A 22,413-nucleotide genomic window follows, 5' to 3' on the forward strand; every position below is an offset into this window, starting at 1 on the left:
ACCTGAACCAAAGACAGACGCTCAACCACTCAGCCCCAAAGGTGCCCCTCCTTTCCACTTTCCTGCAAGTTTTCAGCCTAATGTAATATTTCATGCATGAGAGTATTTGTTGAATTTCATATCACACTCTCCACATAAAGATGATATAAACATACTAAAATTAATCTAGTAACCATGACGTTATAATGGCTAAAAATATATTCTTAATTTTAATCAGTAAAAGTACTAGTACATACTTATCTAAAAAATTAAAAGTTATACATTTTGATGAACAATTGTTAAACATTAAAAGTTAAAATTTTGGAATTGAGTGTTAAACTGGATAGGGCTTTTTATCGACCACATAGATAGAATAGTCACAGAGCTTTACCAACAGTTGTTGCCTTTAAGGGATTAAGTGCCAAATCCATTAATTTTCACCATTTCTTTCATTTAAATTTCAACAAATTCTCACTCAGAAGCAATGAACTTTTTACAATTGTCATGAGATGAGAAAGTGAGGTCATTACATAAGATGTTGTATCACGGGCTAACTCAGTTGATTAAGCCTCTGACTTCAGCTTAGATCGGATCTCAGGGTTCTGAGATCCAGCTCCCTGAGAGGCTCCACACTCAGAAGGGAGGAGGCTGCATGTCCCTCTCCCTTTCCTTCCACCCCTCCCACCTGCTCATGTTTTCCATGCTCTCTCTCTTCAATAAACAGTCTTTTTTTAAAAAAGAGAGACATGTATCACTCCTTCCTCACTCTAGAACTTACCAAAATTCAGAAAGCATCTGAAAATGGTCAATGCTGGTTTCTAATGCCAAGTACAGACTTCACCAGTGTCTGGTATGAACGTGGGGAAAACATCTTGTAGCATTAATGGAATTAAGATGATTGCTTACATTGAGGATTTGAATTTTCCAAAAGAACGTTCTGGGAATATATTTGCCTTCATAAGGTTTGGAATGGATGAAAGTCCCATATAATTTATTTTCCTCTCCCTCCTCATTTTACACTTTTTTTCCTTTCATTCGTTTCTATGAAGATGAAGGGAAAAATAGGACCTGAGAACAAGGATGACTCCTGGGTATCATCTGCATTTGCAGAGACTACATCTTTTAGTAAAGAGTATATGAAGAAACTGAGGATCTGGATTTTAATTCCTCAAACCTACCCATTTCCATGTAGCCCTTGTTAAGTTTTCATCTTCCACCAGACATATTGGTTACTGTTTAAAGACAATTGTTCTACAAATCCCATTATCTCCCAAATTCAGCAAAATATCATTAATAAAAATCAATCAGTTGTTAAGTAATCCCACAGATAGCCTAGTTTTGAGCATAATAATGTTTTTTTATTAGAACATGTTATTTAGTTTATTTTGTGGGTTTTGTTAGACTCAGCCTGACAAAGAAAAATTTAAAAGGTGAGGTTGAGTTGAGAGCTTACTGCAACACCCAATACTTATATATAGCTGCCTAGTATTTCACAATTAGTGACAGCAGCTATACAGCTACAAAGGAAAATATTTTAAATAAGGAAAACAGTAAAGCAAAAGGTAATGTTCAGTAATCCAACTCAAAAACATTTCACCACAAAGTAAAAAAAAAAAAATGTATAAATATTTTTACACTCTAATTAGTAATGTAATTAGTGAACTGTGTTCTTAATATTTCCTTTATCCAAAAGTGACTAATTAGGGTTGAGGGCATATTTATATAACACTCATTTTTGGTAATTGAACATGAATTATTAGATGATAAGATGATTATATTTTCTTTGTTTCACATAGCTTCAGGAAAAAAAAAAACCTTTAAGATTTTATTTGTATGAGAAATAGTGAGGGAGATTGAAATGGGGGGAAGGGGCAAGGGCGAGGGAGAGAGAAGCTGAAGCCCACTCCAAGCCTGAGATCATTACCTGAGCTGAAATCAAGATTCTGACACTTAACTGACTGAGCCAACCAGGTGCCCTGCTTCAGAAAAAAATTAATGCTAATTTAGTCTATTTAATAATATCCTGCTGACATGTCTGGAATTATCTATACCCAAATCTAATTTCTCTCATGGGCATAATTAAATAAATAGAGCACTATAATTCATATCTCTGTAAAGTCGAAAGGATTGAAACATGTAAACATATTAAGAAACTAAGGGACAACAAATTAAGGACAAACATTTTAAGACATTTTATTATAGTAAAAATAAACATTTTCACACTCCCATATTATAGGAACAAGAGTGACAAAACTGAGTTAAATTATCCAAGTATATTTCAGTCTCCCTCTACATTATCACTTCAGTATCATGAATTATAAAAAGAAAGATTTTAATTTAAGCAGTATCCATCACTGGAAAAATAACTGCAGCTGATTTGGTGGTCATGTATAGACATTTATATAAATGTGTGGGCATATGTTTCAATATAACACCGAATTATTCAACTCAAAACCTTTTAATTTGTGGAAAACATAGTTGTTTCCACATTCTATTAACAAGGATAATCTTAGATTTATTTAAAGAGATAAGACAAATTACAGTGACAAAAAGATAGTGATGCATTTTTCCACATAAGGATGGAAAGGAAGTCAATTATCCAGGGATGCGATTCCCTTCTGTCAGTTGTCATACCATCTATCTCTAGCAGCCTTCTCATAGTCTAGGGTAGCTTCTTTAGCCTGGTCATAATCTCATCATTCCTGCCAGTGAAAGAGAGAAAAGACCAGAACATGCAGGATTGTTTCCTTCCTTAAAAGTAATGAAATAGACATTGTCTGGATTTTGGCCGTGCGTACCTCAGTCAGAAGCTGGCAATGCATACTTTAGTTGAATAGCCACGTTCCCAGTTACTACTTTGTAAGGAAAAATGAATATGAATGTGGAAGGAAATTGCTCTTCTTATGAAAACTGTTTTAAATTGAAAATCTTCAAAACTTACTTCAGAACTCTCTTATTTTCTACAAAAATGTCCAACTATTACTGTAGATACAATTTTTTAGATGAGATAGAGACACCATAAATCTCAAGGTAAATATGTGTGTGAGAGAGAGTGAGAGAAAGAGAGGGAGGTTTTTGAAAGAGAGAGAATGGAGGAGGGAGGTGGGTTTCATTTATTAAAGTCCTAAAAGGATAGAAGAGTCTCAAGGCACAAGAACTAAGTGTGATTTTTTTCATAGGCCACATCTTTGAATTTCAGTAATCTACTGTTAACTTTAAAAATAAATTGTAAGATGTACTGAAAGCGTATTGTAAAATGTATATATTTTTATATGCTTATTTTAAAATGATTTTAGATTTATAGAAGGGCAGCAACAATAGTACAGAGAGTTCCTGAATGACCTTTACCCCACCCCACCCAGTAAATGATAATAACGTATATAGGATGGTACTGTTGCTTTGTAAATGGATCCCGGAATACAAAGGTCAAGGAGACACCAAAGAAAGACTCAGGCTATTCCTAGTGGGCAGGTGGCCAAGCTCAGGGGAAGGGGCAAGGAGCCTCTGACTGCCCAGGTCCAGCTCAAGGGTTAACTAGCAGTCACATCCTATGGATGACCTCCTCCAACAAGTATGTTTACCCAAACTTAAAAAAAAATAACATTATAACACTATTAACTATGGATTCCACTCATATTTCATTACTTTCACCCCTGAGGTTGTTTATTCTATTCCAGTATCCAGTATCCAATCCAGGTACCATATTGCATTTATTTGCCATGTCTTTTTAGTCTCCTTCAATCTATAATCATTCCCCTGCCTTATCTTGTCTTTCATGACCTTAATAGGTTTGAAGAATGGGGGTCAAACATTTTGCAGAATGTCACTCAGTTCAGGTTTGTCTGATATTTTTCTATGATTATATTGAGGTCATATAATGAGAGGAAGAATACCACAGAGGTAATATACCTATTTCATCACATCACGAAAGAGGTACAAGAAACTTACAGACATTACTGATGATGTTAACATGTATTCCTGTGTGGTGGTGTTTTCTAGGTTTATCAAACATAAAGAATCGTTGTTTCCATATCCTGTGTGTTAAAAAGTCACAATCTTGAGCTCACATTATAGATAGAGCATGTTAAGTTCCCTTAAGATAGTGAAATGGGAACTAAGTATATTGAAAATGTATTTATAAGTATTTTAAATAAACTTTTTTCAACAGATAGAATAGTATGGATAAATCTAAAACAATAGATCGCAATATAACAAATAAAAATTGACATTTTACCTCATTGAAACAGATTTTTTATTTGTTCATAATCTTCCCTGAACTTTAATATTGAACATATAAAAATATGTAACCATACTTCCCACTTCTGTGGTTAAATTTATCTTCCTCTTGCAATGTATTCTAGAACTGATTGTTTCTAAAACTATAACTGGTAATTGAGCTTGTTTTGTAGGGAGTTAAAGTTCTAAAATATCTTTTTCCTTTTTATAATTGTCAAAATTCTAGTGCTATTTGTTCTAAATTTCTTATTTTTTTTCTCACAGACATTTATAAAACTATATGGTTTGATTATTGAATGTCATAATTTAATGAAAAAATTCCTAGGCACATGCATATTTAAAACAGAAAAAAAAATCATGTGTTTACAATATACTTTATCCATTATAAACTATTTTTCTGTACCAACATACACATGAGAACTGAAATAAAAACACAATGCAATTTGACCTTCTGTTGCCAAAGAGAAAGTTGGTCTAAAGTTCTGTGTCATTTCATTATGTTTGTAGGAATCTGTAATTTTTTTTCCCTCTAGTTTCAAAAGTGAACATTGTGCAACAGGCAAGCAGCCATCCACACCAAACTGTGTTTTACTCTTTTGATACAATGCATATTTATGGATGTTATATAACCATAGCAACTTGGTAATTTCTGAATGAGACATAATCATAGAGTAACTGATAATGTGGCCCAGGCTTATTTAAATCTCTGCGATCTAAGAGGTCATTTTTTGGAATTAAGTGAGAGAATTTGAACCAATGTCTCAACAACAATGGATTTTCCACCAACTCTTCCTATTTTGGATATGATTTCATTACTCTCACATCATTGAGGAGTCTTTATGATGGAATGGAGCATCCCCATGCCTTTTTAGACAGTACTTGTTTTCAGAGCTGCTGAGACCATTGTCTGGCTGAGAACTTTCAACTGCAGCTGCTCCTAGGAGTGCCTTCGGCTGCAGAGAGCCAGTATGCCAAAGAACTTACCCTCCTAAGATGGACTGATTAAGGCAGGGGTGTAAAGGTTATATTATCTTATTTTGGTCAAACACAAGATATTTTTTTAGGTCCACAGCTCTCTGGGGATCAGCTGATCCTGTCATGGGTGTGCTCCACAGCTTGACTGCCTACAAGGACAATGTCTTGTTCCTTTCCCTCTGTTACACCTGGGTTGATCTCCAGTAAATCTCTACACATCAGACTCACCGGATTGGGCCTTGCAGACAATATCCCCTGCCACGTTATCTTTGTTATTTTGTTTTGTTTTTTTTTGTTTACGTTATCTTTTGTTGACAGCTGCATTGAGTCATTTTGTTCTCTTTTCTACCCTCTCATGATTCCTGCTCTGAAGTTTGACTACCTAGCAATTATCTTTTATTTCATATCTCTGAAATCCACTCTTGCCTCACAGATCTGAATTAAAAATGTTTTCATTTTTCCATGGACACATATGTCCAATTTAGCCTTTTGCCATAATATCTCTCATTCAGTGTATCAAAAGTCTTTAATTTAAACAGATGTTGCTTCCACTATGCACATGTGTTCTACAGTATAGGGAACAAGAGTTTAGTAAACTGTTTAAGAAAATATTCAGGGTCACTCAGTCGGTTAAGTAACCACCTTCAGCTCAGGTCATGGTCTTAGGATCCTTGGATTGAGTCCTGCATCGGACTCCTTGTTCAGTGGGGAGTCTGCTTCTGCTTCTCCCTCTGTGTGTTCTCTCTCTCTCTCTCTCTCAAATAAATAAATAAGTAAATAAATGAATAAATAAATAAATAAAGTATTAAAAAAATAAAATATTTTTTCTTCTAAGATAAACTTAGAAGATGTCTCAGAATGCAATGTGTATGAGTTAATTTTGATCATTCTGCACTATTCTCTTTATTTGAGATATGCAAACATGTACATATGTGCTTTATACTGACTTTATATGCATTGATGGCTTCAAATTGAATTATACAGCAACTTTGTCTCTGTAAAAGGTTTTTGTTTGTATTACACATAAAAGTACTGAAGTAGTATCTTGATTTTGCCATTTAAATTTTTCCATATTATAAAATGAGACATGGGATAGGCAAAGTAATTAATACAAAGCATATTTCAAATGAGTTTCTTAATTTAAGAATTTTATACAATAAGTAAGTATTGGGAAAAGTATATTTTGATAATTAAAGGAGTGTAAATAGTACTAGATTTGCAATTTATTTTTTTATGAAATTTTAGAGATATAAATGATTACATTGTCTAGTGTTTAGCGGAAGCCTCATCTTTTTTTTTTTTTTTTTTTACACTGCATATATTGGTAGAATTTGGCATATGGTTTATGGAAAACAATGTTGCAAATCTTCTGAAGAGTGTTTACATGGTCATGTAACAGTATTCCCATGCATGTGGAAAGAAATGTAGATAATCATTTCAGACTAACAAGCTTATTTCTAAGTATGAGATATTTTAATATTTCATAGCAATTAAAAATAAGTTTAGTAAGAATTCATATTAAAGAGAAATTTACTATTGTAATGGAGTATTACAAAATCAGTCAGTCATAAAAAATTTGGTATTCTATATGGAGATAACAAGTAGATATTTCCTATCTATTAAGTGCTGTTTGTTTCCAGGTTGAGTTTGTGGGCAGTATTTTTATCCTTCTATTTATTTGTTTTCTAATTTCCAAATAGACTTTAATAGTTAAAAACACACACAGCGTACCATAACTTTATTTTAAAAATTTAAAAATCGTTATAGTTGTTGCATTAATAATTTCCTAGTGAGGAAAGGCTGTTATAATTAAAAAGTAGAAGATGAATATGCTATGAAACCACTTTCATGGAACACTCAAAGGAACACAGTCTTTTAGAGGATACTTAAATATAGTTATGTTTTTTATCTACAAAATAGTGGAAACAAATTAATTCACTAAACACTACTGACTGCCTTTTATGTTTAAGGCAATTTGCTTCAGTCATCTACATCTTGGTTCTAGTAACTACAAAGCACATAGGAATGAAAACAGCAAAGAATGTAAGTAATTAGGAAAATACTATACTGAAGGTTAGGAGACATTTATTCTAGTACAAGCTCTGCCTCTAATTAGCATTTAACCCTTCAGAAAAGCCACCCACTTGCTCTTGGCTACATTTTTCTCATCTGTGTAATGATGAGGTTTGGGTGGAAAATCTCTAAAATCTTCAGTGCTGACAGTACGTGGTTCTAAAAGAGTATTTGGAATGGAAGGGTAAGTTTGCATATTCTTAACTCACTGAATATATATACAAGTTTCTTAGAAGCCATGCTCACACTCCATCATCTTTTTGCTATTGTTGTTGTTATTAGTGACTGGAAGCTCAGGTAAAGTTTACCTCAAACCTAGGGCAAAGAAGAAAAAAAAAGAAAAGGAAAGCTCCACTTCTATGGATTATAGGTAAATTGTTTTATTTCTGTTACTGTTTTGTTTTGATGATGTTAATAGTAGAAACAGAATATCTTGATTTCCTGAGATGTTTATTTTTATAAAATACTGCAACTTCTAATAATTTGAGGAGGTTTACAAAGAAAAATGACTTAAGAAAAGCCATTTTGCTGTCTATATTGTAAGGTTTTTTTTTTTTTTTTTTTTCCAGGACTCAATGATGTAAAATTATTTCTATCATAAGTAAGTACCTCATAAGCTCTGTTTCCCAAATAGGTAATTTTGTTTAAGGAAGTCATTTGAACAAAAAAATCATTTTTTACTTAGAAATCTATTTTGAAAATTTAGACAGCAGGTTACATGTAGAAATAGCTAAGTCTTCTGAATAAAAATCAACCTCATATCTCAAAGGGAAATGATGTCAAACAATGTGTGTGTACAACTTACTGCTATTATGGAAATAGTACCAAAAAAAGTTTATCAAGCCAAATAACCTAAGAAGTTGTTTGAAAAAAAAACATATGAATCCAATTTAAAAAATAAATTTATGAAAAAATATTTTGTTCATATTGGACAGCCCAATAGAACTCTGCCGTTTTAGGTAGTGCTTGGAAAATTTCTGAGACGTGTTCACAGCTGAAGTCACGCATTTTCAGATGAAGAGAAAAATGAGATGACTAGAGATTGTGCCATGTGCTTTCAAGTAATCCATGGCCTACCAGTGGAAACCTTTTGCCCTCTGAATTGAAACTAAATCTAAACAGGCCATTATACTTCCAGCTTAAAGAAAATATCAAGAATGTAGGAACAAGAAATGCCCTATCTTCAGGAAGTAATCAATCAAATCGAGAATACCGGATATTATAGGAAAATTGGCTTCCCTTCTTCAAAAAGTTGTCAGTGTAAAAAAAGGAGAATGGGAGCAGGAACATTATAGACTAAAAGAGATAGAGGAGATATTACAACCAAATAAAAGTTGTATGCTTTGTTTAGATTCTGATTTAAATAATTAAACCACTTTGAAAAAATAATTGGGAAATTTGTATTAAATGATATTCATGTATTTTTGTTAATTGTGTCAGATATGATAATACAATGTGGTTATGAAAAATTGTCTATTATTAGATAGACATTACATTATTTGATAATGAGAAGGTATAATGTCCTGGAATTGCTCTAAAATACTGAACCAAAAAGGGGAATGAGAAGGATGGATGAAACAATGTAGTATCCTTATTGGTGGTGGGTGATGGAACATGACGGTGTGTTGATTTCTCTCCTTTTTGTACATTCAAGTGCTTTCTCTATAAAGTTCAAAATGAGAGTAAACAAACACAAATACTAAAAAAACAAACAAACCACACACACACAAAAACTTATCTTCTAACTATAAAATCCCAAAATAATTATACTAATGGAATAAGAGAAATATAAACTCATAAGCTGGAAGAGAAAGCAAGCACAAGAGGAAAAGCAATTCCAACAAAAAAATTCTGAAAGATAAGATATGTGTATGTATGTTTATGTGTTTGGATGTGAATATATCTATCTATGGATGAAGGGAACCTCAGTTTAAAGTTTTGTTGTTTTCATTGTGACTTCTATATCATCCAGGGAAGGAGAGGTGACATAATTTATGAAGTGTGAGAAAATAGGTAGAGTTCTAGTAGGAAATTTGAAGAAAGTGGGTAGTATATCCAATTACTTCATGAAAAAAAGAAATAGAAGTGCCTTGTTGGGAAACATTTTTCAATGATATTCAGATTTGTAAGCCACTACCAGGACTAATATCCTGAAAGTACGATGGTGTTAACATAAACAGATAAATGATTTTTTTTTCTCCTTTTGGCAATCAAGCTTCCTGGAGCTGTGGAGCTTTTCTGTTTGACTTGAGTGGGATTGGGTTTTAGTCAAAAGGACATATTGGAAATTTAAAGGGGCAAGGATAGTATACTGGCAGGAAAGTGATAGAAATGGTGGACCATGGAAATTAAACTTTGTAGAAAATAAAATGGAGATGTAACTGGTGAATAGGAAGAAACTTCAAGGGTTCTTGAACTGAGGCAGTTATGAGGTTAAGATTTGCTGTGTTTGGAGTAATAAAATAAATGGTGTAGATACGGCTCAAGACTTGAGGGGTCTGACTCCTTGTTCTTGAGGTATTGTTCTAGATAATGACAGATGGATTAAAATGTTATTTTAAGAAAAATATCTCTAGTAATTTCTGGATTAAGTGTTGTTAAAAATCCATGGGGCTATGTCAGTAATTTAAATTCCCATCAATTTCTTTATTATACATTTCCCCAACCTCTCATTTAAAAAAAAGTTATTTTTATAGGTGTATTAACTATGATTTCATTGTAGAAACCGGGAAAATACAGAGAAGTCTAAAGAAAAAATATACATGAATATCCTATATACAATAACCAAAGAGGAAATTTTGCTTATTAGATGCATTTAATTTGAGTTTATAAGCTTGTTTTGAAAGCATTTTTAGGCAAACTAAAAATAATTTAAATATTAAACAAAATATTAGTATCTCTCATTTTCAGGAAATCTTAGCTATGGGATACCATTGAATAGTCTTCAAAAATCTGATTATTAAGAGCTACATGATTTTCTGTGATGAACATTTTTGCCAACATTTCTAATTTTTTCCTTAGCTTCAAAACACAGGTTATTAGAATAAAGCAGATTCTGATTTCTCTTCTGAAGACTTTCTGCTTTTCTATTTTATCCACAAGTAAAGTCCTTAAAAGAAACTCTGTATTTTCCTCATCACTGCATTTAATTGTTTGGGAGGTAGGATATTGGCAAGGGTAAATTTTGCAAATGCAAAATTGGATGTAATGCTTAAATTAATGGCTTTAAAAAGACACAGTCACTAAATTCAAATCAAGAAATGAAGGCAGAATTCATCAAATATTCATTTACTTCATAAGGAAAAATAAATTAGAAAAGTTAAATCATTTGTGTTTGGCCATCATACTAGTCAGTTAATGAGAAACAACTAAACTGACTATGATGAGTCGTGTAGGGTAGTTGTGAGCAGAATAAATGCCCCTCGAACAACAACTACATTTTAAACTCTGGTGGCTGTAAATATGTTACATGGCAAGATGGAGTGGGATGGGGAATTAACTTTTCAGATGGCATTAAGGTTGCTAATCAGCTGATCTTAAAATAGAAGATTATCTTGCATTATGTGGGTGAGTTCCACATAATCAAAAGTGGCTTCCATAGTTAGGCACTATGGAAGAGGGAGTTAGAAGAGAATCACAGAAATGGGATTATGAGAAGGACTCAACTCAAGACTATTGGCTGTGAAGATGGAGGAAGGAGCCATGAGTCAAGGAAAGAGGGAGACCACTAGAAATTGTAAAAGTCAAGGAAACAAATTCTCTCCTAGAGCCTCAGAAAAGAACATGATTGATTTTAGCCCAGTGGGATTCATGTCAGTTTTCCTTTTCCTCCTCCTCCTTCTCCTCCTCCTCCTCCTCCTCCTCTTCTTCTTCTTCTTCAGACTTTATTTATGTATTTATTCATGAGAGACACACAGAGAGAGGCAGAGACATAGGCAGAGGGAGAAGCAGGGTCCCTGCAGGGAGCCCAGTGCAGGACTCCATCCCAGGGCCCCAGGATCACAATGCTCAACCACTGAGTCACCCAGGTGCCCTGATGTTAAACTTCTTATCTAACAATAAATGTGTGTTATTTTAAGCCCTAAACCCTAAATTGTCAGTAATTTACCACAGCAACAATCGCAATCAAACATAGTATCTTTCAATTATTATAATGATTGTACAATTAGATATTTTTCAAGAATAATTACTTTTTAAAATAAAATTGATTAAAGTTAAAAATCATTTTCTATCAATTCTTCAAAAACTTTGACAGCTGGAAAGTAATTGTAATAGAAAATTATTTTGGTTTATTATTAGAATTAGTTCCCTTGTCAGTAGTGTCATAAAAAGGTGTTTGTTGATTCGAGATATTTTTTGCTTTGTCTTCTTTATCTTCCTGTAAATCACCACATAAAAAAAAAAAAAAGTTTTGAAAAAAATGCAGAGAAAGAGAATTGTTGGTAACATTTAGGATTAGATCCCAGGCAAAAACAAATGTTTCTTTAGAGTGAAAATATTACATTAACTTTTACAATGGAAATGGGAAAAGAAAATGGGAGATAGAATGAAATATCTCTTCTCCTGAAGGATATTATAGTTGAGCAAGCAAATAAATAATCTAAAACATTATTTTTAAAATATAAACACTAAGAATAATAATATAATTGACACTAAATAGTGAAGAACATTGAAAGATATAGAGGAAGAAGGAACATAAACATCTACATTGGAAAATAAAACTTTTTAACAAGTAGATTTGGAGTATCAAATATAAAGTTATATAGTTAATTTTTAGAGCAAAAAATACTAACATAAACATACCACACTCAAAGCAAAATGCATAAATAATAAAAGCTACTTAAAATATGCATATAGAAAGCAAAACAAATATGGTATGAGAGAATCAATACAATTTATTGTATCATTAAATGCAATTGGGTAAAAAAATTTTGCTATCGCAATTCAATTGAATTAAAAGTAAAATATGTGACTATGCTCTACATAGGATATACAGGTATACAAAGTAAATATTACTATTTGGACATAAAATTAACAATGAAATTGTATCTGAAGATATAAATTTTTAAAAAGTAAAGCTGGTAAATTATAATAATCAAAAAGTTGTAAAAGTGAACCCAAATTATCAAGTGATACAGAAGACCACTTCAAAATAATTATTTATAATAAAGTTAAGATGTTACTTATACTTATGCTCTAAAAAATGTAGCATCAATATTTGTGAGTCTAAAACTATGCAAAACATAGTTAAATGAAACAGATTGCAGACAGGATAAAAAGTTTAGATAATCTCATTATTTTAGAATAAATGTTTTATTTTTAATATTTTTATATAGTCATTTTTGGGGGAGAGGGATTTTTTTAATCCAAGAATGTGTTTAAAATACATTTTGCATTAAAATCTATTTTAACTTTTTATCTTGAATTATTTAAACACAGTTCCTAGTTCATATATTAATTGGGACAATTCTGTTATCCAAACCTCCAGGTATTTTCAAATAAAATATAAATGTAGACAATATCTTTAAAAGACTGTTGTATGTCTAGTGTTACTATGCTCTTCCAGCCTGAGGAAAGGAAATTTGGCACACTCTGGGTGAGAGAACCATTCTCTCTGCCTTCCTTCCTCCATTCACAGGACTCAGGGATTTTCTGTCTCACTAACTTTTCCAGATTTCCTAAAACTTTCCCTTTATACCTCAGTAAATAATCACCTAGAGACAAAACATACTTTCAACTTAAGAAAAATATATATATATAATCTACCTCCTTTCTTTCCTAAAATCTGACTCTCCCATGAGGACTGTAAATTATGTCCAGTCTTCTCAGGTGGTGCCATGTTTCCCCTACAACTTTTGTAACAGAAGTGAAGTGGTGACCTTCTGGCTCTTCAGCGCCACTTCCAGACCATTCTCCCTTCTGTAAAAACTGTATGCCATCAAGCATACCACTTCTCCATGGTGTAATAGTCATGCTCAGGAAGATTCTAGCTCCTAACTCACTCCCCCTCTAACTCTACGTCTAACTTAATGCTTTGACAATTTTAGTATCTACAAATAGGATCCAATTCTCTCCAATTCTCTCATTGCTAAATATATCAAATGCTTCTTGTTAAATGATCTCACTGTCCCCTCCCCCATTCTCATTTCTTCACTCCCCATATTTGTGCTCTGGATCTTTGCATCACTGCAAAACTCTGGGGTTTTTTGTTTTTTTTCTTTTTTCCAGTTTCCAGCATTATATCTCTGGCCCCTCAATTCTTATAATATTTTGAATTCAATAATTCTTTAACCCTAGTTGATTCCAAAACCATGTTTGTTTGTTTTTTTCTTTGTTAGAGAAGGGCTTTTTTCCCCCACTCAAACTGGAAAAATGGCTGGTAGCAAACATATAACAATCAAATAAAAGGCATTTGAGTAAATGTGTTTATGTTATTTTCCAACCTTTCAATCAATTACAGTACATGCAGATCTCTATTTATGGAGGCCGGAGTCACTTTCTCATACCCGTGTCTATGGGAGTGCTAGGATAGGCATTGTACCTGACAGACCCACTAGAAACATACAGAGTAGCATAGATAAGGCAAAAGGAAGTACCCTTGAAAAGAGAGGAGAGGAATTCTGGAAATGGAATTAAACACATTTTCAATACACTTATCTGTATAAAATAGTAATAGTGCTTACCAAGTATTGAGGTGCTCAATAAGTGTAGGGATTATATAAAGGATTTTATGTGCAACATCTTAATCTATACTATAGCAACCTTGTGAGGCAAGATTTATACCTCCATTAAATTAAGTAGGCAAATATATCTGTTGTTGCCATTATCATGTAACAATTGCACCAGCGATAGTAATAAATTACTATTACAAGACTTAATTAACTCTAAAAAAAGTGCATAAAAATACTTTATTGAAATGTTTAGCACTGATTCAGCTAAAGCATATACACTGAAATATACTTACATTTTCCCAGAAGTCTTGCAAATTTGCATTTGTATAAAGGTAGGGGAACTACCACCACCACCAAATGCAGCATTCCAGTCAGCTCTATGATTTGTTTTGTTTTTATCCTTGCATTTTATAACTAGGTTATACACAGGACAATTCTAGGAATATTACTTTTTTGCTTATCCTAATTGATCTAGCAATTAAACTTATTTCAAAATGCCAGATAAAACTTGACCACTTAATGTGAAATATCGGAAATAACTATATTTCTATCCTAGATGAAATAAATAATTGTTTTATATGAAAGGTTCATAAACACTTGGAATGGTGGGGAAGTATTACTGTAATTGGCCATAAAAAATATACTCTTTAAATCATTACCACAGGATATTACCACACATTACATCTACAATGAAAATTGTACATATTTTTGCTTAGCACCTTGTAGTTACAAAAGGGAGGTATTTCAGATTATTCTATTTGCAGATTAAGATGTTTATAAGAATAATTCAAACTCTATGGATATTTTAACTATATTTCTGGTATAATCATATTTAAATTTTATTTAAAATTTCATTTTAAAATTTCTTGGATTTCATTAAGATCATCGAATGTCTTATAACCATGGTTTGCAAAGATAGGTATTCTTATTCATTTTTTTTCTAAGAAAAATCTTAAAGTGAATGAAGGGGGTAATAAAGTGACAAGTTTAATTGACAATGAAAGTCAATGTGGTAGTTGGTGGTGATTACCGATATGTGTCCTGTTTCTTGGTTACCTAGTCATTTTACTACTTCTCTGTTTCATTTCTTAGTTCTCTATTGTTGCTATCATCTTTCATTTATCTTAAGCTCCTTCATCTTCATCATGTTTTAATGAAACATAGAGTAGAGAGTAGAGATGGTTTATATATATATATATAAATGTTATGACTTTTGGTTTCCTCTTCATGTTCGAGTCTACTATTAATTTTTTTTATGGATTTTTTTTTAATTTGTATTTACTTATGATAGTCACACAGAGAGAGAGAGGCAGAGACACAGGCACAGAGAGAAACAGGCTCCATGCACCGGGAGCCCGACGTGGGATTCGATCCCGGGTCTCTAGGATCGTGCCCTGGGCCAAAGGTAGGGGCCAAACCGCTGCGCCACCCAGGGATCCCCTACTATTAATATTTGAGATAAAATATACTGAAGGCAGACAAATAAAATACCCGATGTTATGGTTTGGGAGTAGGTTTTAACCTGAAGTTTTGCTTATGACAAAAGATAAATTGCTTTATTTGGATTGTACAGATAGTTCATGCATCGTCACTGAAACATCTGGCTTTGTTTTGGTTCCTATGAAACCTTTACATATGCACAATACAAAAAGATCTGTTCCTATGTTGATCTTTGAGGTTATGCTCACTCATTGATGCTGAAACTTGTCAATAGTAGCAGCCTTGAGTGAGGAGAATATATATTTGGGGAGGGGGAATAAAATAGTATATTTTGTACCAAAAGAATTTATGCAAATTAAAACTTTCAAAATAGGTTTGTGTTTCATCCCAGCTGTCACATTTATAATAAAAATACTAGAATTGAAAGATTTTTAGAGGGCACCCAATTACCCATCCAAAACAATTCAGCCTTTCCTGTAATAGCATTAATTAAAGGTATTAACCTGGAGATTATCATGCCTACAGTTTCTGTCTGTTACATTGTCTCTTTCTGAGAAACATAGATAAAAATATTTTGCCCTTATGATAAATGTTTTGGCCCATTTCTGTTGTATTGAACAAGTCAACCTTTCCTACCTAGACAGATTTATAAGAAGTTTATGCTGAAGCCAAAGACAATTATATACAGGGTGAGCCCAAACACTGCAACTGTATCTCAGTTGGTTTGGCATAGGGCACTGCACAGTAGAGGAGAACCTATTATGTTCGAGAAGGGCAGTGGCAACATCTGGGCTGATTAAGAACGTTCATAATTTTACGCTTTGAAAACAATTATAAATATTCTATAGATAATTTTTTTAAAGATTTTATTTATTTATTCACGAGACACACAGAGAGAGAGAGAGAGTCAGAGATACAGGCAGAGGGAGAGGCAGGCTCCATGCAGGGAGCCTGACATGGGACTCAATTCCGGATCTCCAGAATCATGCCCTGGGCTGAAGGCGGCGCTAAACCGCTGAGCCACCCAGGCTGCCCACTATAGATAATTTAAAATGAAGATAACATTATATCATAAAATAAAATTGGAAGTGGATCCAAAACATACACAGATGTGCACATTAATATTTAACTTGCTTATTTCTAGATTTTATTTTATTTTTATTTTTCTGAGGTATTTTGATCCTTGCACATGTGTATCCTACCAATCAGTGTCGGCACATCACCCTGTTCCTTTTCTTTATCATTACCTTTGAACAAAATGAGAGCCTTGTCAACAGAAAGTTGATAACTTATCATATAGTGTAGATAGACAGATAGAAACCTAAATCTGTATGTATATATCTTAAATCCTGGATTTCAGTTGTGTGGGACATAATTAAGGTTCCATTTAAGAAATATGTTACAGATGGAGAGGTTTCAGGACGGGAGATTTCCAAAATCTTTGTTGCTGGCATAGGACTACTTAGTTCCAGTCTTGCCCACAGCTGTCTAGTACTTGCCCAGGAAGCAGGTGCTTTTTTTAGGCTGTGTAACTGACATCCATAATCAGGTTTGCTGATTGGTGGTGATTCATTATAATTTCTCATTCTGAAAGGAAATCAACTGAAATCAACGAAGCAATGGCTGGCAATTCTCCTCTAAAAGCTAGTCATTCTCAGAAACATTTGTGATTATTTCCTCACTTTCTAAAACAGTGTAAGCTCTGTAATATTGCTAAGACCATTTAGAACTCTCAAATATTTTAACATTAGAAGTTTCTTTCTTATAGGTAAAATTTTTACTTTATGGCCATCAGCAAGCACTTCCTTCCCACTGTCTGCAGATTCCCACTGATTAAAAATACATTTATAGTATATAAATGCAATTATAGGTACAAAGGATTGAAAAACCAAAAAATATTAAAATTTAAAAATTGACATTAGAATACACGAGTGAAACATGTAGGGCTGTTTATATTTCTGGACTTGAGAAGTACTGATATGGCTGCATTTCCATTTCTAAAATGCCCCACTCTTTAGCCTGCTCAGTTGAGATAAACACTGTTAGATTAATCCTTTCACATTTATAAGCCACATTTGCCTGTTTACATCGATTCGTCCATGATAAAATTTTTGATAGAGATTATCTTGCTCACATTCTTGTCTGTAGCATTTACCTCCATTTCTGACTGATACTTTCAAAAATACTTGTTGAATGCCAAATAAACTGTAATTTTCAAAAGACCTGATAAACAGTTTTGAGGTTCTTAGCATTTTCCTTTGTAATCAGTGATTTATTTTTAGGTACAAGTTTCTTTTATTGTTTATTTCTTTAGAAATCCACCCAATGCATTGGGAAGCTAGTTTTCCATTAACTTAAAGGTTTAAAAAAAAAAAAAGAAAAACTCTAGTAGAGTTAATGTATGGTGTTATATTAGTTTCAGGTATATAATATGGTCGTGATGGTCATCACAATTGGTGTCATCTTACTCCTTCGCTTGTCTCACACATCCTCCTACCACCTCCCTTCTGGTAACCATCAATTTTTTTCTCTATAGTCTACTTGGTCTGCCTCTTATTTTTATTTTTTGTTGTTCATTTGTTTTGTTTCTTAAACTCCACATTCGAGAAAAATCATATGGTACTTGTCTTTCTCTGACTGGCTTATTTCACTTAGTACTATACTCTCTATCCCTATCCATGTTGTTGCAGATGGGAAGATTTCATTCTTTTTTATGACTGAATAAACATTCCATTTATATAACTACCACATCTTCTTTATCTATTCATCTATTGATGTATATCTGGGCTGCTTCCATAGTTTGACTACTGTTAATAATGCTGCTATAAAAACAGGGGTGCATGCATCCCTTTGATTTCACGTTTCTGATTTTTTTTTTGGAGGGGGGAATGCCCAGTAGTGCAATTACTGAATCATGGGTAGTTCTATTTATAACTCTTTGAGGGACCTTCATACTGTTTTTCAAAGTGGCTGCACCACTTTGCATTCTCAATAGTACATGAAGATTTGTAGTTCTTCATGTCCTCACCAACACTTGTTTCTTGTGTTGTTTATTTTAGCCATCCTGACAGGTGTGAGGTGACATTTCATTGTGGTTTTGATTTGCATTTTCTGGATGATGAGTGACGTGGATCATTTTTTCATGTGTCTGTTAGCCATCTGGATGTCTTCCTTGGATAAATACCTGTTTATGTCTTCTGGCCATTGTTATTGGGTTATTTGGGGTTTGGTGTTGAGTTATATAAGCTCTTTATATATTTTGTATATTAACCCTTTCTCAGATTTGTTATTTGCAGGTGTCTTCTCCCATTCAGGAGGTTGTCTTTTAGTTTTGCTGATTGTTTCCTTTGCCCTGCAGAATCTTTTTATTTTGATGTAATCCCAATAGTTTATTTTTGCTCTTATTTCCCTTGCCTCAGAAGACCTATCTAGAAAAATATTGCTATGGCTATGTTGGAGAAACTACTGCCCATGCCCTCTTCTATAATTTTTATGTCTTCATGTCTTATATTTAGGTCTTTAATTCCTTATGAGTTTATTTTTTGTGTATGGTGTAAGAATCTTGCCCGGTTTCATTCTTTTGCACATGGCTGTCCAGTTTTCCCAACGCCATTTGTTGAAAAGACTATCTTCTTTCCCATTGCATATTCTTGCCTCCTTTGTTAAAGATTATGTGACCTATAATCATAGATTAGTTTCTGTTTATTCTCTTCTATTGATCTATGTGTCTATTTCTGTGCCAGTACCGTACCATTTTGATTATTACAGCTTTGTAGTATATCTTAAAATCTGGGGTTGTGGGTTTAGCTTTTCTTTTTCAAGATTGCTTTGTCTATTTGGGGTCTTTTGTGGTTCCAAAGATAGTTTGATAGTTTTTAAGATAGTTTGTTGTAGTTCTGTGAAAAATGCTGAAGATATTCTGTTAAGGAATTCCACTAAATCTATAGATTTCTTTGAGTGGTATAAACATTTTAAGAATATTTGTTCTTCCAATTCACAAGCATGGAATATCTTTCCATTTGTTTGTGTCACCTTCAATTACTTTCATCAATGTTTTAGAGTTCTCAGAGTATAGGTCTTTCACCTCCTTGGTTAAGTTTATTCCCAGATATTTTGTTATTTTTACCGCAATTGTAATTGGGATTGTTTTCTTAATTTTTCTTTCTGCTACTTCATTATTAGTGTCTAAAAATGTAATGTATGTTGACTTTGTATCCTGCGACCTTACTGAATTCATTCATCAGTTCTAATAGTTTTTTTTTTGTGTGGAATCTTTAGGGTTTCTATGTATAGTACCATGTCTTCTACCCGTAGCAAAAGTTTTACTTCTTCGTTACCAATTTGGATGCAATTTTCTTTCTTTTTGTTGTCTGATTGCAGTGGTTAGGACTTCTAGTACTGTTTTAAATAAAAGAGGTGAGAATGGACATCTTTGTCTTGTTCCTGATCTTCAGGGAAAAGCTCTCCATTTTTCACCAGTGAGTATAATGTTAGCTCTGGGTTTTTCATATACAGACTTTATTGTGTTAAGATATATTCCCTCTAAACCTACTTTGTGGAGCATTTTTATCATGAATAGATATGCTTTGTCAAATGCTTTTTCTGCATCTATAGAAATGATCATATGTATCTATCTATATATTTTTTTTAATCTTCTCTGTTACAATTACTGGTGTGATGTGTCATACTGATTGGTCTGTGAATACTGAACCACCCTTGCATCCCAGGAATAAATCCCACTTGATTGTGGTGAATGATATTTTTAATGTATTATTAGATTTGGTTTGCTAATATTTTGTTGAAGACTTTTGCATCTATGTTAATTGGAGATATAGGCCTGTAGTTCTATTTATTTTGTAATTTTTTATAGGTTTTAGTATCAGGATAATACTGGCCTCATTGAATGAATTTGGAAGTTTACTTTCTCTTTTAATTTTTGGAAATATTTGATAAAAATAAATATTAACTCTTCTTTAAATGTTTCGGGTCAGGGGTGTCTCCCATGTGTGTTGCATGCACCATACTACTGTGGCTGAGCTGCTTTTGCCTTTAGCCCCTTCATCTGTAATGGCTCACTTTGCCTGTTGTGGGCAGGGTTCAATCCCTGTGTTGCCTGTGGGCCGGTCTGGGGTCATCTTGGGTTTGAGTTCAGTCAGACCAGGCATTTGCCATAGATGCAGTAGCACCAGTCTTGCAGGGCACTTTCCCTGTGTTGTCCCCTAAGAGGCTTTTGTTGGTATTTTTGGAGTTGGGCTGGCCCCTGTCAGAGCTGCTTACACACAACTGGTTTGTGGCATCACTTTTGATGGGCTCAGGCTAAGTGTGTATTGGAGGGGGCAGGTCTGCGGGAGAATGAGACAGGAGGTGAGGCCCATGGTGCCAGTAAGGTCTGTGCTGGTTTGCTGTAAGAGGGGATCTGCAGCTACCAGGGACCAAGGCAGGACAGTTTGAAGGGTGCAGATCTGCAGAAGCCTGCATGAGTGGAACACTCAGTGTTAGCAACTTAGATGGAGAGTATCATTGCTGTGCTGGTTCCCATAAGTGTCCCTGTGTCTAGGCTGGGGCATGGGGGAGAGAAATGGTGCCTGCCAGCTGCCTTTTTCCTGAAGAAGTCTCTCAATGATCTCTGCTCCTCCAGTACATGCTCTGAGATTAGAAAATGAATCTGCCTCCAAGATATCTCACACATTTTCTAGTGGCTGCTTCTATATTGCATCTCTGTGAAGCTGTTTCTTGTGCTATCTCTTTAGGTGCAAGGACTCCATCCTTCTGGCTTCCCCAGAGCCAAACCTAATGATTTTTAAAGTTCCAAATGTTAAGCCCCTGCTGATTGTAAGAACTCATGAAATTCCTCCCCTCTGTCAAAGCCAAGTGTTATGGTGATTTGCCTTTCCTATGGAGGTTCCCCACTCCCAGACTGTCCTGAATGTCTGAGTGTCTGCTTCCTTTCCCCTCCCCATGCCTGTGCAGTCCTTGCCTCCCATAGACAGCCCTGTAGGTCCATTTGGCTCTCCACCATGTCTCTGTCCTTCCTACCCTCTTTCATATGGCCTCTTCTCTACATGTATCTATGGAGACTGTGTTCTGCAAGTCTTGAGGTCATTTTAGGGGTTATTTACACTGACATGGGTGGTGTTATTCAGCTCCACCTGTGGGAGGCTGTGAACTTGGGATTCTCCTATTCTCTATTTCCCCCAGATGTTCTCTGCAATCCATGATTTCATATTAGGTTAGCTTGCTTTATGGGGAAACAGAAAAGCCTCTGATGAAAAGTTTTCAAAGGGTAATCTAGAAAACTAAGAAAGCTCAAACTACATGGGGTGCAAAAGGATTAATTATGAGCTACTTGGGGAACCTTATAAAGTTGTAACCACTTACAGAAAAAGTGACAGGTGGAAAGCAAGGGCATTGCATGTTCAACGACATCCATGTCCTGAACAGGCTTGATAGGAGTTAGATGTGTGTTATGGTCCAGAAAAATCAGTACTAACAAGATTTTATGAACCCATGTCCTTTGGATTAAGGATGACACTGCTGAGGAAACTTTTATCAACGATCAAGTGTTTGCTAGGCCTATTGCTACCAGTTTTTTAAGCCTACCAGTAGTCCCATTGCTAATTTATTTTACTAGTTCAGCATGGGTACTACTGCTAATTCAGTCCTTAGACTATCAGTTGGTGCTACATCTTTGATGTCAGTTGTCCTGGCATTTTAACTGATTTTCTTGACAATTTCCCTAGGCCTAGTCCCTTCTACTTGGAAAAGTTTCTAGATCAATACATATCTGTCTGTATGTTTATCAATCTATCTACCTCTCTAACTTATTCTTGCCCTCCACGTTGGCTAGGAGTCCACCTCTAGTCTGAGGTTAAATTTCAGAGAGCAGAAATTTATGGATGGATCATTTATTGAGTCTACTGTGATGCTGCCAACTTACGGTCTTCACCCTGACCTCTGATTCACAGCCATGTTTTTCAGAAGTCAGAGTCCTACCATCCCACATTAGTCCCACATTAGTGTCCTAATGACAAAATAATGG

The sequence above is a fragment of the Canis lupus genome, chromosome 3 (genome assembly GCF_011100685.1).
Source record: "Canis lupus familiaris isolate Mischka breed German Shepherd chromosome 3, alternate assembly UU_Cfam_GSD_1.0, whole genome shotgun sequence".
In the NCBI taxonomy this organism is placed as follows: domain Eukaryota; kingdom Metazoa; phylum Chordata; class Mammalia; order Carnivora; family Canidae; genus Canis; species Canis lupus.